Genomic DNA, 17,359 nt, shown 5'->3' with positions numbered 1-17,359 from the left:
CACCCTCCCATAGAAGTGTGACTTCGATGTATTAGTGAATCTCTCTGAACCTCAGTCTTCCCATCTGCAAAATGGTAATAAGAATAGCCCCTCCCCCATGGCATTGTTTTGAGGATTAGAAGAGATCTCATCGGCGGGGTGTGGTGGCTCACGCCTGTAATTCCAACACTTTGGGAGGCCGAGGTGGGAGGATCACTTGAGCCCAGGAGTTTGAGACCAGCCTGGGCAGCATGGTGAGACCCCGTCTGTATAAAAAAATACAAAAATTAGTGGGGCATGCTGGTGTCAGTTACTCAGGAGGCTGAGGTGGAAGGATCACCTGAGCTCAGGGAGATAGAGGCCACAGTGAAATGTGATTGCGCCACTTAACTCCAGCCTGGGCAACAGAGTGAGACTCTGCCTCAAAAAAAAAAAAAAAAAAAAAGAAAAGAAAAGAGAAAGAAAGAAGGAAAGAAAAGAAAGATCATGTGCAAAGTGCACTTAAAACCGTATGTACCAGTAGCGCCTGGTCTTGAAACTGGGAGGCGGAGGTTGCACTTAAAACCACATGTACCAGAAGCACTTGGTCTTGAACTTGGGAGGTGGAGGTTGCGCTCGGTGACCACGGGCTGTGAGTACAGTCTCACAGGCATTGCAGCTATTTGGAAATATGTATTGTGCCCTCTACTAGGCTAAAAGCACCCATTTAGCCTTTTACCCACCCCTTCATCACTTCCCCAACCTCATGCCCTGTCCCTTTGTCCAGGAAGGAGGGAGAGGGGAAGGAAGGAAGGAAGGAAGGAAGGAAGTAGGGAGTGGTCATGGGAAGAAAAGGCGATAGCACTGCTAACTCCCGTCACCGCGCGGTCAGTTTGTGCCGGGCACTGGGCTTTACAGCCTTTTTCTTTATCTCCCAGCCCTGAGCTGTAACCAGTTGTTTCCCTTGTTTACAAAAGAGGAAATTGGCCGGGCGCAGTGCTCACGCCTGTAATCCCAGCACTTTGGGAGGCCAAGGCAGGTGGATCACGTGAGGTCAGGAGTTCAAGACCAGCCTGAGCAATATGGGGAAATCCTGTCTCCACTAAAAATACAAAAAATTAGCTGGGTGAGGTGGCAGGTGCCTGTAATCCCAGCTACTTGGGAGGCTGAGGCAGGAGAATCACTTGAACCCAGGAGTTGGAGGCTGCAGTGAGTTGAGATCAAGCCATCGCACTCCAGCCTGGGCAACAAGAGCGAAACTTCGTCTCGAACTAAAAAAATAAAAAACAAATGAGGCAATTGAGGAGGGCTAGAGTAGTTAAGTCACTGGCCCAAGGGCAGCCAGGGCTCACACAACCTCCACGCACCGCACGGCCGAGAGGGCCGCTGGTTTGTGTACATGCCCAGCCAAAGACTCCTGGGAGTCCCAAGCCCCTCTTTTCAAAAAGAGACTTTTTAAGCCAAGTTTTAACAGGAGTGAAGGGTGTCTGAGGAGCAGTTTGGGGACAGCTGTCCTACTGAGAAGGAAGAGCTGCTGTTTGGCATGTTGGACCAATCCTGCCCCATGCTCTACTCGGATGCTATTTTCACACATGGTGGGAAAATAACAATTTCATATGCCTCCCTTCTCAGAAGTGGTGGCTTGTAAACACATGGGGACTGGGGACGATAAAGCACAGAGCGCCTTGACTCAAATTGTCCTCCGTGTGCCAGTTTTCTGTGCAGACTAAAAAGATAATCAGTGGTGGAACATGCCGAGGGAAATGAAATTTGGATAGAGGGAAAAACACAGCCCAGAGCAGCTTCTCCTCTCGGTAATTCCTGCACCCTGGGTATAAGGCTGCATTCCATGGCAACAGCATTCACACGTCGCTAAAATAAAAGCTGGCACCAGCTGGACCCGTTATTAAAGTGGAGCCCTTGGATCAGCCTCGTCCCTATGAGTGACAGGGTGGCACCGGCTGCCCGAGGCACAGGAGTCCCCAGGAATCATGAGCGGCATCAGGCCTACCCCAGAGCCTCTGCAGCCATTCTGTCCAGCGTTCTCCACTGCCACTGCACTAAGACGCACAAGGACAGTGGGAACCCTTTCATCTGGGAGTGAGTTGAACCTGGTGGTTAAGGACGAGGCACTGGGGACAAAGGGAACTGAGTTCCAATCCCCACTCGGCTGGTGACTGGCCGTTCCACCTAGAATGAGTCAATTCTCATTTTCATATCTCTAAAATGGGCGTGACAGCACATCCCATCAACAGTTGTGTACTGATCAAATGAAGAAATATATGCAAAGCATTGAGCCCATAGCACACAAGGGATACATGGTTACTTTTTTTTTTGATGGAGTCTCCGTCTAGCACCCAGGCTGGAGTGCAGTGGTGTGATCTTGGCTCACTGCAACCTTCGCCTCCTGGGTTCAAGAGATTCTCCTGCCTCTGCCTCTGGAGTAGCTGGGACTACAGGCATGCGCCACCATGCCCGGTTAATTTTTGTGTTTCTAGTAGAGATGGGGTTTCACCATGTTGACCAGGCTGGTCTTGAATTCCTGACCTCAGGTAATCTGCCTGCCTCAGCCTCCCAAAGTGCTGGGATTACAGGCATGAGCCACCACGCCCGGCCGATACATGGCTACTTTCTAGCGAGCTCTTGAGCTCTTCTACAGAACTACAGTCAACTTTTTGGGAATATACCTGTTGGATAAAGTGAGGGATTCTTTTAATATTTGACACATTGTTAAAATTATTTATGTTAGCCAATTGCTAAATATGGATAAAACGCCGTGTGTGTGCCTCTGTGTGAGTGTGATGTATGCATGAGAGCGAGAGACAGAGAGACAGAGAGAGAGAGAGAGAGAGATGCAGATGAAGTTAGAGCTAGCTTTGGAGCCAGGCTGAGGGCTTGAGTCAGCCTTTTCCACTTACTAGCCGTGTGACCTTGGGTGAGTCATTTCACCTCCTCTCATCTCAGTTTCCTTGATAACACACCGTCTTTGCAGGGTTGTTGAGGAAATTAAAATGACACAAGTTTGGAAAGAACCTAACGTCCATCAGTCTCTTGAAAGATCAACAGCTGCTGCTGAGTGCAAAGTGAGATTCTGGAACAGAAAAAGGACATTTGTGGAAAAACAGATGAAATCCAAAGTCTGGAGTTTGGTCTGTAGTGCAGTAACAATGCTCTTTTCTCACTTTTGACAGGTGTACTGTGGTTACATCAGATGATAACATTAGGGGGAACTGGATGAAGGGTTATGGAGAACTCTGTGTTCTATCTTTGGAAATTTTCTGTAAATCTAAAATTTTTTTCAAAATTAAATATATATATATACACACACGTATATATAAGGTACACATATATGTATATACATGTATATGTGTGTGTGTGTGTGTGTGTATATATATATATATATATATATATATGGGCTGAGGAGCTGGTCTAGACTACAGGGGCCGGAGAGGCACAACCCAGTGTAATGTGGGGTCTTGGACTGGACGCTGGGTCAAGGGAAAAGATAAAATTACTGAAAAGAGGAGTATTGGGAAAATTAGCAAAACGTGCACAGGGACCATCTCCCACATAGGGCAGTAGTATGCTGTCAGTATTAAGTTTCCTGAATCTGATAATTGTCCTGAGGCTGTGAGTGTACCGTTCTTAAATGACACAAGCAGCAAGTAATTCGTGGTGAAGGGGCATGATGTCTGCAACTAACTCTGGAAGGAGTCAACAAAACAAAAACAGTATAGACTATGTGTGGAGAGAGACAGCAATGTGGCAAGATGCTCACAAACTGGGAATCGAGGGAAAGGTACACAGGAATTAATTCTGCTATACTCGCATAGGTTTGACATTTTTTCAAATTACAAAGTAAGGCCAGGCGTGGTGGCTCACACCTGTAATCCCAGCACTTTGGGAAGCTGAGGTGGGAAAATCACCTGAGGTCATGAGTTTGAGACCAGCCTGGCCAACATGGTGAAACACCATCTCTACTAAAAATGCAAAAATTAGCTGGGCATGGTGGTGGGCACCTGTAATCCCAGCTATTCAGGAGGCTGAGGCAGCAGAATCACTTGAACCCGGAAGGCGGAGGTTGCAATGAGCCAAGATCATGCCATTGCACTCCAGCCTGGGCAACAAGAGCGAAACTCCATCTCAAAAAAAAAAAAGTAAGAATTACGTTTAAATTAAAAGAACCTGGTGCTTGCTACATAGGAAGCACGTTAAATATTATGCACACAATATTAGAATTTTATCTTAATAGTTATTATTCAAATATGCCTTGAATCCTTCTCCAAGAGGGGCTCTGAGCTGGGGGCCCCAGAAAAGGCAGGGGTGAGTCAGCCAGCCCCAGCTTCAGTCAGGGTGAAGGCCATGTCCTGGGACTATAGCCAGGTGACAATAAGACTTCATCTCTGATGCCCAGCCTCACACAGGAGATGCCCGCTTGGGAGCTGCAGGATGATTACACAAACCAAAGCAGTGGATATGGAGCCAGATGCTATGGATGCCACAGAGCGGTCCAGGGGCCCAGCCAGGGCAGGAGGAGGTCTCTCGGAAGGATGTTCTACCCTCCCTGTCCTTTGCAGCCACTCAGGAGCATTTAAGGGCAGCTGAAGCTCCTGCCAGCAGCTGAGGTCCCGGCCAGCACAGGCACCAGGTTCTGGGCTGTTCATTATTTAGGACAAGGTCTGGGGTTGGGTGGGAGAGAGGAGCGGCTTGGGGGGTCACTGCTGGTTCCCATTGAGCCCCATAGACACCTGCTTCGCCAAGTCACTGGTGTTAACGACAGCAATCGGGTTAGGAGGGCATAATTAGATAATTCAATTGCTTTCCACGGAGAGTTGCTGTTTAATTAAAGGTCACTGAAGACAGAGCTGGGAGGCTGGGGAAGACCAGCCTGATTGTCTAGAGGGACTGGGGCAATCTGGCAAGATGGGGAGTGCCGAGCCAGGCCGAGCTGTAGTTGCCCCAGGCAAGGGCGGTGCAGGGAGCACCAGCTCGCTTCCACAAGAGGGGTCGAAGCCAGTCACAGTCACGTAAAAGCAAAGCGGGAGATCCCGTTTATGTGCAGCAGAAGATAGTGGGATCCTCGTGAATGAACTTCTAGCCTCAGAATCAAAAGGTTTCAAATACATTTGCATTTACACAAACACCATATCCTATAGTCTGCCAGTCTCTAGCTGTGTGAACCTAGGAAATCGCTTCACTTCGCTAAGCCTCAGTTTCCCCATCAAGATCACAAGGCAAGTAATGTACCTGCTGGGTAAAGTCAGCTTTGTACAAACTTTTTTATATTAGCTAATCATTAAATATGGCCATGAAGCTCTGTGTATGTGGTATGTGTGTGTGTGTGTGTGGTGTGTGTGGTGTGTGTGGTGTGTGTGTGTGGTGTGTGTGTGTGATGTGTGTGTGGTGTGTGTGGTGCTGTGTGTGGTGTGTGTTGGTGTGGTGTGCGTGTGTGTGGTGTGTGTGGTGTGTGTGTGGTGTGTGGTGTGTGTGGTGGTATGTGTGGTGTGTGTGTGGCGTGTGTGTGGTGTGTGTGTGCGTGTGTGGTGTGTGTGTGTGATGTGCATGGTGTGTGTGTGGTGTGTGTGTGTGGTGTGTGTGTGTGGTGTGTGTGTGTGGTGTGTGGTGTGTGTGTGGTGTGTGTATGTGGTGTGTGGTGTGTGTGGTGTGTGTGTGGGGTGTGTGTGTGGGGTGTGTGTGTGTGTGGTGTGTGTGGCTGGCTATTATTTGGGACATGTCTGATTAAGTCATGCTCCTAGTGCTGGGAAGCGCAGCTACTATCACATTTCCATCCCGGGGCATGTGAGGATGAAGCCCTCAGACCAGGCCCAGTGCCTGTGCAGCACCCGGTGAATGTCAATTACATTTAAAGAAAAGTTACTTAACACATCTCAGACCTGGAGAAGAAAATTCCTGCAAAATACCTGATGTAATCACATGTGTTAGGGAAATACCAGCCCAACAACCCCACTCCCAAGACAAATAGGCATGTTTGAATGTTCTCTTCCCCTCCTGATCATTTTTAAAGACAATTGAGAGTTGCTTACAATTAAATAGGGCTAAATAACCGAATTATCCTTCATCGAGCATTTATTGAGCGCCTGCTGTGTGCTGGGCCCCAGCAAGCAAAGTGGATGCGGTCTTTATCTTCACGGAGCCCTCACAAGGCACTGCAGACAGGAGGAGGCCTTTCCTAAGAGGCAGATGGAGAGCAAAGATGCCACAGGGGCAAGAAACAGGCAAAAAGTGCTAGGGAGTGATTTTTGCTCCCTCTGGGACAGGCAAAACAGTGAGCCCGACTGGGTTCTCTGCACTTCTTTCTCCTACACGTCTTCCCCAAAGCACAGAGCGGCTGCTCCGCCATGACCAACGCCCACGTCCGGAGCCCTGCACAGGGGTTAATATTTTTAATTGGCGCTTTCCCAGGTTGCGGTTGGCGTGTTCCCCAGCTGGAGCTGCCGTGGAGCTGACGGGCTCCTGGGGCGCCTGCCCCTGCGGGCTTCTCACTCTGCCTTCCCTCGTGAATGGTTTCCTTTCAGCTGCCCTGTTGAAGCGGTCCCTTCATTCTCTCTGTGTCATCTCTCTGCTGCCATCTTATTAGGGAAAGCTAAGCCCTCTCCCGTGGGGTCAGGCATTGTCCCCTTCTTCCAAGAAACCATCGTGGCGTTCAGCTACAAAATAAAGCTGTAAAAAAGGCTCATTCTGCCTGCTATCTGGCTGGGGTGGGAGGGGAAGCACTTTCTGAGCTACCCAGCGCAGGTGTCTGGGGAGCGGGTAAACAATGGTGACAGTCCTTAGGCAAGTGAGTGGCAGAAACTCTGGCCCAGTTCCCTCCAGAGGGAATCATTCTGGGGAAGAATTCAAGCTTCGGAGAGCTTCAGGGTAAGGGGTGAGCCCACGCAGTAGCAAGTACAGAAATAAAGAGTAAGTGGCTGCGCCTGGAGAATGTTTAAGGGTCATGAATATTAATAGTGTTGATCCTCATAGACCGATGAGCAGGGCTGTAATTAATCATTTTAATGGCAGCTTTGTTCCCATTTTCTTTTATTTTCTTTCTTTCTTTTTAAATTTTATTTTATTTTTTTTGAGACAGAGTTTTGCTCTTGTCACCCAGGCTGGAGTGCAGTGGCGCAATCTCTGCTCACTGCAACCTCCGCCTCCCGGGTTCAAGCGATTCTCCTGCCTCAGCCTCCCGAGTAGCTGGGATTACAGGCATGCACCACCACACCTGGCTAATTTTTGTAGATTTAGTAGAGACAGGATTTCACCATGTTGGTCAGGCTGGTCTCAAACTCCTGACCTCAGGTGATCCACCCACCTTGGTCTCCCAAAGTGCTGGGATTACAGGCGTGAGCCACCGCTCCCCGGCCTGCTCCCATATTCATACTGCATTTTTGTTTTATCAACAAGTCTCCCAAGGGCCTTTCACCACCGGGAATAATCACTGGAGGCGGCTTCTCCCGTCTATTAAACGAACCTCACTCCAGCCTGCAATCTGATGATCACTCCCGGGTCAGAAAACCTATGAAGCTGCCTCAAAGTCCCAGTAATTGCAGAGGCGATGGCCACCTAGGTAATCAACACGCACTTTAAAGTGCCTCTTATGCACCCAGGATTGTGCTGAGCTCTGAGGATACAGCTGTGGCTGGCGCAGGCACAGCCACATCCTCATCAGGGAAGACATTCACAAGCAGTGATCGGCACGTGCAGAGGGCTTGCTTGGCGATGTCCAGAGTGTCACGGAGCCCCTCAGGACGAGGAGCATCAGCCTTGTCCAGGCACAGCAAGGAGGCTTCCTGGAGGAAGTGGCATGAAGCTGAGCCCTAAGGAGTGAGTAGGAGTCAACCAGGGGGATGGGGGCCTCAGGGCAGAACCAGGAGAGGGGATGGTTTTGAGAGCTGCAAGTCCAGCTGTGATGCAAATCAAGAGTATTTGAGTTGCACACCCGTGTCCTCAGCAGCTTATTCTCAAGAGACAAAAGGTAGAAGCAATCCAAGTGCCCTCCGACAGGTGATGGGTAGACAAAATGTGGTCTATCCAGGCAACGGAATATTATTCTGCCTTAAAGAGGAATGAAGTATTGATCCGTGCTGCAACCAGGATGAACCTTGAAGACATGCTAAGTAAAAGCAGCCAGTCACGAAAGGTCACGTATTATATGATCCCATTTATATGAAATATCCAGAATAGGTAAATCCATAGACAGCAGATTGGTGGTTGCAGGAGGGAGAAGGGAAGTAGGGAGCAACTGCTAATGAATGGATACAGAGTTTGACCTTGGGGTGATGAAGATATTTTGGAACTAGTTAGAGGTTGTGGTGGCACAACTTTGTGAATGTACTAAATGCCATGGTCACTTTCAAGTGGCTGATTCTTTGTTATGTAAATTTCACCTTAATGCAAAAAAAGACAAAAAAGAGTGAGCAAGAAGCCAGGCAAGAAGACACAAGCTGCACGCGGTCTTTAGGCACCCCCAGCAAGGAGTCCTTCGACACCCTCATGGTCTGGTCACTTGCCCCAGCTTTGCTTTTCCCCTCCCCCACCCTCCCCTCCCCTTCCTTCCCTTGTTTTTTTTAGTTTTAAGATGGAGTTTTGCTCTTGTTCCCCAGGCTAGAGTGCAATGGCGCGATCTTGGCTCACCGCAACCTCCACCTCCCGGATTCAAGTGATTCTCCTGCCTCAGCCTCTTGAGTAGCTGGGATTACAGGCATGCGCCACCATGCCAGGCTAATTTTGTATTTTTAGTAGAGATGGGGTTTCTCCATGTTGATCAGGCTGGTCTTGAACTCCCGACCTCAGGTGATCCACCCGCCTCAGCCTTCCAAAGTGCTGTGATTACAGGCGTGAGCCACTGCACCCAGGCCTTCCCTTCTTTCCTCCCCCCCTCCCCTTCTCTTCCTTCTCTTCTTCCCTCTCCTCCTCTCCCCTCCCCTCCCCTCCCCTTCCCTTCCCTTCCCTTCCTCTTTGATACAGGGTCTCCCTCTGTCACCCAGGCTGGAGTGCAGTGGTGCAATCATGGCTCACTGCAGCCTTTATCTCCTTGGGCTCAGGTGATCCTCTCACCTCAGCCTCCCGAGTAGCTAGGACTACAGGTGCATGCCACCACACCTGGCTCATTTTTTTTGTGTGTGCAGATAGGGTTTCACCATGTTGCCCAGGCTGGTCTCCAATTCCTGGCCTCAAAGCAACCTGCCTGCCTCAGCCTCCCAAAGTGCTGGGATTACAGGTGTGAGCCACCATGACTGGCCTGCCCCACCATTTCTAATTAGACTCCCAACATCACCCACCAAGAGAAATGCCGTCAAACTCCACAATGACACCAGCCACTTTCTCACATCTGCAGGGAATTTTCTAGAAACTGTTGTGATGAATGGCTAGCCATCACATTATTGAGGATCTAATGAGCTAGTGACCAGAAAATTACCTAAAACAGAGCCTGGTGACGAGTGAAACAGAGTACTGGGCTCTGAGGATACAGGGGTGGCCGGAGCAGACACAGCCCCTCCTTGACAGAGAAGGCATGCACAAGCACGTGTAGAGGCCTTGCTTGGAGATGGCCAGCGTGCCACGGGGTGCAGTGTCAGATTGAAGGTCAGGCATTTTGCACAGTAACAATAACATGAGTTAGTAATAAGAAGGAGGGAGTGCTTTCTTTTGCCAGCTGCCTGGACCAGACTCATTGCCTGTGTTATCCCATTTAAGCTCCTAGCAGGCTGCCCCAACCAATCAGGCACTGTTATCATCCCCAGTTTATGCATAAGGAATCATGGCTCAGATATGTTAAGTCATTTGCCGAAAATCACACAGCTATGAAGCAGAGCAGCTGGGTGTGAAAATTCAAAGCCCCTCGTCATGCCACTCCATTACTTCCTAAATTACAAACGATTAAAAACGACGGACTCCTTCCCTGGCCCAGCTCTGTCCCCTCTTGCTGTGCTTTGAGGTGCTTTCGCTCTGCTTCAAAAGCCTGCACGAGGCCAGGCGTGGTGGCTCACGCCTGTAATCCCAACACTTTGGGAGGCCAAGACAGGGGGCATCGCTTGAGGTCAAGACTTTGAGACCAGCCTAGCCAACATGGAGAAACCCCATCTCTGCTAAAAAAAAAAAAAAAAAAAAAAATTAGCCGGGCTTGGTGGCACGTGCCTGTAATCCCAGCTACTTGGGAGGCTTAGGCAGGAGAATCACTTGAACCCAAAGGCAGAGGTTGCAGTGAGCCAAGATCAGGCCACTGCACTCCAGCCTAAGCGACAGAGTGAGACTGTGTCTCAAAACAAAACAAAACAAGACAAAAAAGCCTGCATGGGCCTCTTTTTCACCCTCATTGCTACATCATCAAGCTGTGAGTCGGGGACGAAATGGGTAGGGGCAGCCACGGGGCTCGCGGTCTCTGCCGTGTGTGTTTCTGGCCTGTTTCCGCGTCCTCTTTGTGGATGCATAAGCCCAGCTCCGCAGTGGTTGTGTTCCTTTCCAGGCTACAGGGGGCTGTGCTGGCCACCTTGGAAGCAGCCCTGGGGCCAGTATGAAGTTGAAGATGACATCTTTGCCACTGTATTGACGACCGGAGGAGGCGCCTATTGGAAAACCTAAACCGTGGGCAGCAGATACCGTGACTTGGGTATCGATTGACAATTAAGTGTGTTCCATGTCCCCAGCACAAGCCTGTTCTCCCAGACCAGCCAGGAACAGGCGTATTTGGCTTCCTTTAAGTGCCACAAGCGTGTCTCTTTTTTGAAGCTGCCCCTCGGGCCTGTCGCGGAAGGTGTAACGCAGGGTCCCTGATCTTCAGGACTAGTTTCCCAGCACAGGCTGGAGGCCACTGTGGGGTGCTTGCGACAACCGGGTAACTTGTCGGGGCGTGGAACTGCAGCCCCCGGTGTCACGGGAAAGGCAGGAACAGCTACAACAGAGGTAGACATTGCAATCGTATAAATAAAAGATGTCACCGTATGTGAAAAAGGCTTGACTCCTATGACCAGCAGCTTCCCCGGCTCCATCTCAGAACTGGCCCTTTTTAATACTGCACTTTTTTGCAACTCATCAGAGGGTAATCGACGGGCTTCGGGCCTCACATTGATCTGAAGTATAAATACTAAAAAGACGAGGGCGAGGTGACACTTTTATTGACTTGATTATAAAGGAAGTCAGAGGAGCTAAGGCAGGCAGCCAACACAATGGCACAAAGTTGCCATGAATTTGAACTCCACAGCAACAGACCAGCCTGAAAACCGCCATTTCCCGAAGTCGAGGAAATCCAGAACTTTCACAGGTGACATTTCTGGGGGTTCTTTGGCAACAACAGGGAGAGGGAGGCTGGGGCACGGCCACCCACACCTGAGGGCCACACCTGCTTGGACCCATGAGGGAGGAAGGAGGGGCTCCGCTGGGCTCAGGAGAGGGCTCCAGGGCTTGACCCCAGCGTGGGAGTCACCAAGTAGCCCGCAGCTCCTAGGACAGGTGCTCGGCAGTCGGCCATCCTTTGTGACAGGCGGTGGCTCAGCCCTCAGCCCCCAGCGAGCACTGTGGCTTGCTTGTCCCCTTGCTCCCCCTTAGAGGAGCGCCGCTCTCAGCTTTTCCACTCTTTGGTGTTGTTCAGCTGAGGGAAGGATGCCTGAAGCAGCGATGGCCCAGAATAATGGGGGCTGGAGGAGGGGTGGCCGGCAGCGAGCACACAAGAATCCCATTAAGGAACAAAGCTGATCAATACTCACAGCAGCCAGGCAGGTTTAAAAGCCTCTCCACGCAGCCTGCTCCCTGTCAAGGCAGGAGGAGCGGCAGGAGAGCTATTTGGACCCTTCCCTAAGAAGCACCCCCTTGGGCAGAGGAGGGAGTCGCAGCCCGCAAGGTATGCTGCCAGGGTGGGGTTGGTGGACCCCAGGGGATCTGAGGACTCCAGCCGGTCCATGGGAGCCCATCCTAGGCACTTCACAGTCCTGTGCCGGAGGGGCCTTGGACATCAGGGTCCTCCCTCCTGCTTTACAGTTGGGGATACTGAGACGTAAAAAGGGAAAGGACTTTCCCGAGGTCATGTGGCTGGAAGGTTCCAGGCCTCTGCCTCCCGGTGTAGGTGACTTTCCACTTTAAGGTCTGTGAACATGACCATACCTCTCTCTTTTTACTATGGATGATACCAGTGTTCTTAAAACCTACAATGGGCTGGGCACGGTGGCTCACGCCTGTAATCCCAGCACTTTGGGAGGCCAAAGTGGGCGGATCACTTGAGCTCAGGAGTTCAAGACCAGCCTGGCCAACATGGTGAAACCCAGCCTGTACTAAAAATACAAAAACTAGCTGGGTGTGGTGGGGGGGTGCCTGTAACCCCAGCTACTCGGGATGCTGAGGTGGGGGAATTGCTGGAACCTGGGAGGTGGAGGTTGCAGTCAGCTGAGATTGTGCCACTGCACTCCAGCCTGGGCAACAGAACAAGAGGGTGTCAGAAAAAATAAATAAATAAATAAATAAAAAATCTACAACGAACTGATGAAGACCTGCATGAACTGGGCGTGTGCTCAGGCTGGGCCGAGATCGTGCCACTGGACCACTGGACTCCAGCATGGGCAACAGACAAAGACAGGCTCTGTCTCAAAAAAAAAAAAAAAATCAACTTTGTTGGTGACAAACAGATACCACCAGCCTTGGTGAGAACAGTATGATGTCATAAGCTCCAAACAAAAGTCTACAAGGATCTGGCTAAGGGGGTCATTCTGGCTCCCTCTCAAACCTGTCCCAAAGTCGAAGTGGCATGTTGGTGAAAGTTTTTTGTTGTTGTTGTTGTTTTTGTTTTCTGAGACAGGGTCTTGCTCCATCGCCCAGGCTGGAATGCAGTGGCATGATCTCAGCTCACTGCAACCTCTGCATCCCGGGTTCAAGCAATTCTTGTGCCTCAGCCTCCCAAGTAGCTGGGATTATAGGTATGCACCACCACACCCAGTGAATTTTTTGTAGAGACAGGGTTTCGCCATGTTACCCAGGCTGATCTTGAACTCTTGGGCTTAGGTGATCTGCCCCTGCCTCAGCCTCCTAAAGTGCTGGGATTATAGGCATGAACCATGATGCCCGGCCGTAATTAAATTTTTAATAATGGTTGTGTTTAATGATTATATTAGTCTAGGTTCTCTAGAGAGACAGAACCAATAGGGTATATACAGAGATCTGAGAGGGGGTTATTCAGGGAAACTGGTGCACGTGATTATGGAGGCTGAGAAGTCCCATGATACGCCATCTGCAAGCTGGAGATCCAGGAAGCTGGGCTCAGTCCAAGTCTGAAAGCCTCAGAACCAGAGAAGCCAATGGTGTAACTCTCAGTTCAAGGACAAAGTCTTGAGAATCCAGGAGGGCTGCTGGTGCAAGTCTTAGAGTCCAAAGGCCAGAGAACCTGGAGTTTGATGTCCAAGGACAAGAGAAGAAGGGTGTCCCAGCTCCAGAAGAGAGAATGAATTCAGCTTTATTCTGCCTTTTTGTTCTACCTCGGCTTTCGGCCGATTGGATGAAGATGGGTCTCCCTTACTCAGTTCATGGTTTCAAATGCCAGTCTCTTCTGGAAACATCCTTACAGGCATGCCCAGCAACAGTGCTTTACCAGCTATCTGGGTATCCCTTAATCCAGTCAAAACACCTAAACACCTAAAATTAGCCATCACAATAATCATCTCACCAAATTCTTTAAAATTTAATGATTGTCTCTCTCAAGCCACTGTGACCTAGCTTCAGTACGGTGCCGACCCAACCCTTAGCCGTGACCTAGCTTCAGTACGGTGCCGACCCAACCCTTAGCCGTGACCTAGCTTCAGTACGGTGCCGACCCAACCCTTAGCCGTGACCTAGCTTCAGTACGGTGCCGACCCAACCCTTAGCCGTGACCTAGCTTCAGTACGGTGCCAACTCAACCCTTAGCTGTGACCTAGCTTCAGTACGGTGCCAACTCAACCCTTAGCTATGACCTAGCTTCAGTACGGTGCCAACTCAACCCTTAGCTATGACCTAGCTTCAGTATAGTGCCGACCCGACCCTTAGCCACTGAAACTGGGGAGTCAAGTCTTTCCTTTCAGAGGAAGAGTTCAGGTTAAAGGCATCAATGTCCCTGGAAAGAAAAACACACTGATTCCCCCAAAGTAGACTTGAATGATGAGGGTACAAGAGCAGAATGCCTTGGGAAAGGAGGGGCTGGTGTGTTAGTGGGAGGGAAGAGGCAGCTCTGGAGATAAAAATTCTCTTCTTCCCAATCCCATCTCCAATTAGAGTACCCATGGACAATTTGGAACAAAAATATCTGCCAACAGACCTCCGATTTTCATGCCAAATATCCACCCGAAACTACCAATGTTATCCTTGACCCATGCTATTAAGGCTGCATAACAAACTGCCCTGTGGCCTAGTGCCTTAAACAGCATCAGAGTCGTATTGCTGTCTCTCACAGTGTGGGGGCTAACTGGGATCAGCCGGGAGGTTCTTGCTTTGGTTGAGAAGGATCTTTCTGGAGCTTAAGCATCTCACAAATGTCTTGCAGTCTTTACAGCCAGCCTAGCCTGGACAGCACCAAACACAGCCCTTCTCAAGACCACCTACGAGCTGGTGATAGTGGGAACCCCTGCATTTTTGCTACGAGACACTTCCAAGTTGCTGAACCCAAGAGCTTCGCTTGGCATTTGACCATCTTTCTGTTCACTCCCTTTGGTGTCTGACACTACATTCCTAGACACTACCAGCCTTGCTGGCCACTCCCTCCCTCTCTCCTCCTTAGGACACCTTGGGAGCCTTTCCGCTGCATCCTGGCCCTGTTCCCTGCTCTGGTTCCATGCCCAACCCTTTTCTCCCTTAACCCCATCTCAGGGACTCCTCCGAGTCCATGCTTGACCTTCGGAACTGTTCCCAGCCCAACCCCTCCCTTGGTGTAAGCTTCCAGCTGGGCCCTTCCATCTGGCCCCAAATGCAGCCACTAGCCTTTCCCCTATCCTCAACCTCATTTCCTCACTTCTTTTGTCAGCTCTGTTAATTCTCCATCACTGAGGGCCCCAAGCTTAAACCTGATTCAGTCTGATTTGGTGGCTCCTGACTTTCCTCTAGCACCTCCAGAAGGAGCTTAGCTTTGCTGACACCTTAATTTTAGTTCACAGAGACTGATCTCGGACTTGTGACCTTCAGAACTGTAAGACAATAAATGTGCGTTGGTTTTTTTGTTTTGTTTTGTTTTGAGATGGAGTCTTGCTCTATCACCCAGGCTGGAGTGCAGTGGTACAATCACGGCTCACTGCAACCTCCGCCTCCTGGGTTCAAGTGATTCTCGTGCCTCAGTTTCCCAAGTAGCTGGGATTACAGGCATGCCTCACCACACTTGGCTAATTTTTATATTTTTCGTAGAGACGAGGTTTCACCATGTTGGCCAGGCTGGTCTCGAACTGCTGACCTCAGGTGATCCACCCGCCTCAGCCCCCAAAGTGCTGGGATTACAAGCGTGAGCCACCGCACCTGGGCAATGTGTGTTGTTTCAAGCCACTAAGTGTATGGGGTAGTTTGCTACCCCATAACAAACTACAGTGGCAACAGGAAACAAATACACAGGCTCAGAATAGACGCTTCGTAGGAGCTGGTTTCCATCTCTTGCTCCTGGAATGATCAACTTGAAGCACCCCCTGATTCTTGTCACTTCCAGTCTGGGCTCACCTATCCTCATCCCTCACCCCTCCATTGGCTTCAGATTCAAAAGAAAACCCCGCAGCCTGGGGCCCTCATCTGCCCCTCCACCTTGTCTCATGGGCGGAGGCTTTGCTTAAGCACATAGCCTTGTGGCGCCCACCCTGCTGCCTGCACACTTGCCTCTGCTGTTCTCTGTGCTGTTCCCTTCACTCCACATCCCCCTACCTCCCCTCCACGTGCCCCCAGTCTACCTGGGGTCACGTGCCACGGCCTCCAGAAAGCCCTCCCTGCCCCTCCTGAAACTGGGACTCTGAAGGGCTCTATATGTCTCTTTCTTATGACTTATCACCACCAGCCCAGGTGGAGCTGTTTCCATCCCTGCCTCGTCTGCCAGGTGCAAGCCCCTCCGTGGCGGGACCACCTTTTGTTAATGTCTGAATTTCTCATGGAGCAAACTTGGAGTACAGAGGGAGTGTTCAGTAAACGCTGGTGGAATTGGACTGAAAGGGTGGAGGTGGCAGGAGTTACTCAAGGCAGTGTCCACAGTCGTGGCCAGTCACTATCCAGCCCAGTCACTCATCTTCCCAAGAAGAAACAGAGCCAGGAGGCTGGAGAGAGGCCACTGCCAGCACCGAGCCATATAAATACTTTATAATGCCAAATTTACACAAATCAGCGAAATCCAGTCTAAAGAGAGGAGATGGAGTCCATTTGTCAAGGGAAAGGAGATCTGCCAAGTGCAAGACAGAACATTCTAGAAGGGCCTCAGGAGCTCCGGATATGATATTGCCATGCAGAAATTAACCAGATATCTGAGCAAACAGAAAAACAAAAAGGATGTCAGCTGTCCAGGAAGACAGCTCTGGTTGCGCCATGTGGCCCAGCCTTGCTCAGGAACTTGGAGCCAGAAGGCACCTAGAGGAATCTCCTTAACGTTCATGCTACGTTTACCACCACTGCTGTTGCTACTATTACTGTTTCTACTATTACCAACAAAAACAACCACTAAGGAGAGAAACCAGGAATGTCATGTGCACCAATGAGACCTCCTTTCCTCAGCCATCACCTCACCGTCTGTAGGAGAGAAAGAAGCCAGTGTGAGCCTGGGGAGAGCCCCACCCTTCCCCCACCAATGCTCCCCACCACTGCCCACCATGAGACGGTCAGCTCATCTTGTCCTGCCTTTATCCCTGTTCAAATCAGCTGTTTCAGCAGCTCAGGGAAGCAGGAAAGCACCCCTCGATCCTGGACCGTAACCCCAAATGGCTCTGCGGGTCAGGGAGTGGAGCAACTCAAACTCATCTCCTACCCTGCTCCCCATCCCTTCTCCTGCTGAACTTTCCTTCCACTGTGCTGAACGTCTAACGGACCTTACATTTCACTTATTGTATTTGTTGTCTGTCTCCTTCGATTAGGATGTTCCTGAGGGGTTTTTGCCTGTGTTCTTGCCGGCTGTGTCCCAGTGCCTGAGACTGTGCACATTGTAAGAGCTCAGTAAATATTGGCAGATGAAAGAGAGAGAAGGGTGAATGGCCATTTATTGAAGCCTGTGCTGGACACTGCACTGCATCTCACATTCACCTTTTGCGTGATCCCCACAGTAACCCCGCATTTCCCCCACTTTCCAGACAAAGAAACGGAGACTCAGAGAGGCGAAGAAGCTCATCTGCGGCCACCAGCTGTGGAGGATTTAATCCTTCCGGCAGGATTAAAATCCAGGCCTGAGCAATTGCACTCTCCAGTGAGGTGGGGCTGGCCTCACTCTACAGCTGAG

This window comes from Hylobates moloch, unplaced genomic scaffold (assembly GCF_009828535.3).
Source record: "Hylobates moloch isolate HMO894 unplaced genomic scaffold, HMol_V3 SCAFFOLD_10, whole genome shotgun sequence".
Taxonomy (NCBI): Eukaryota; Metazoa; Chordata; class Mammalia; order Primates; family Hylobatidae; genus Hylobates; species Hylobates moloch.
Note: the sequence above shows the minus strand (reverse complement) of the source record.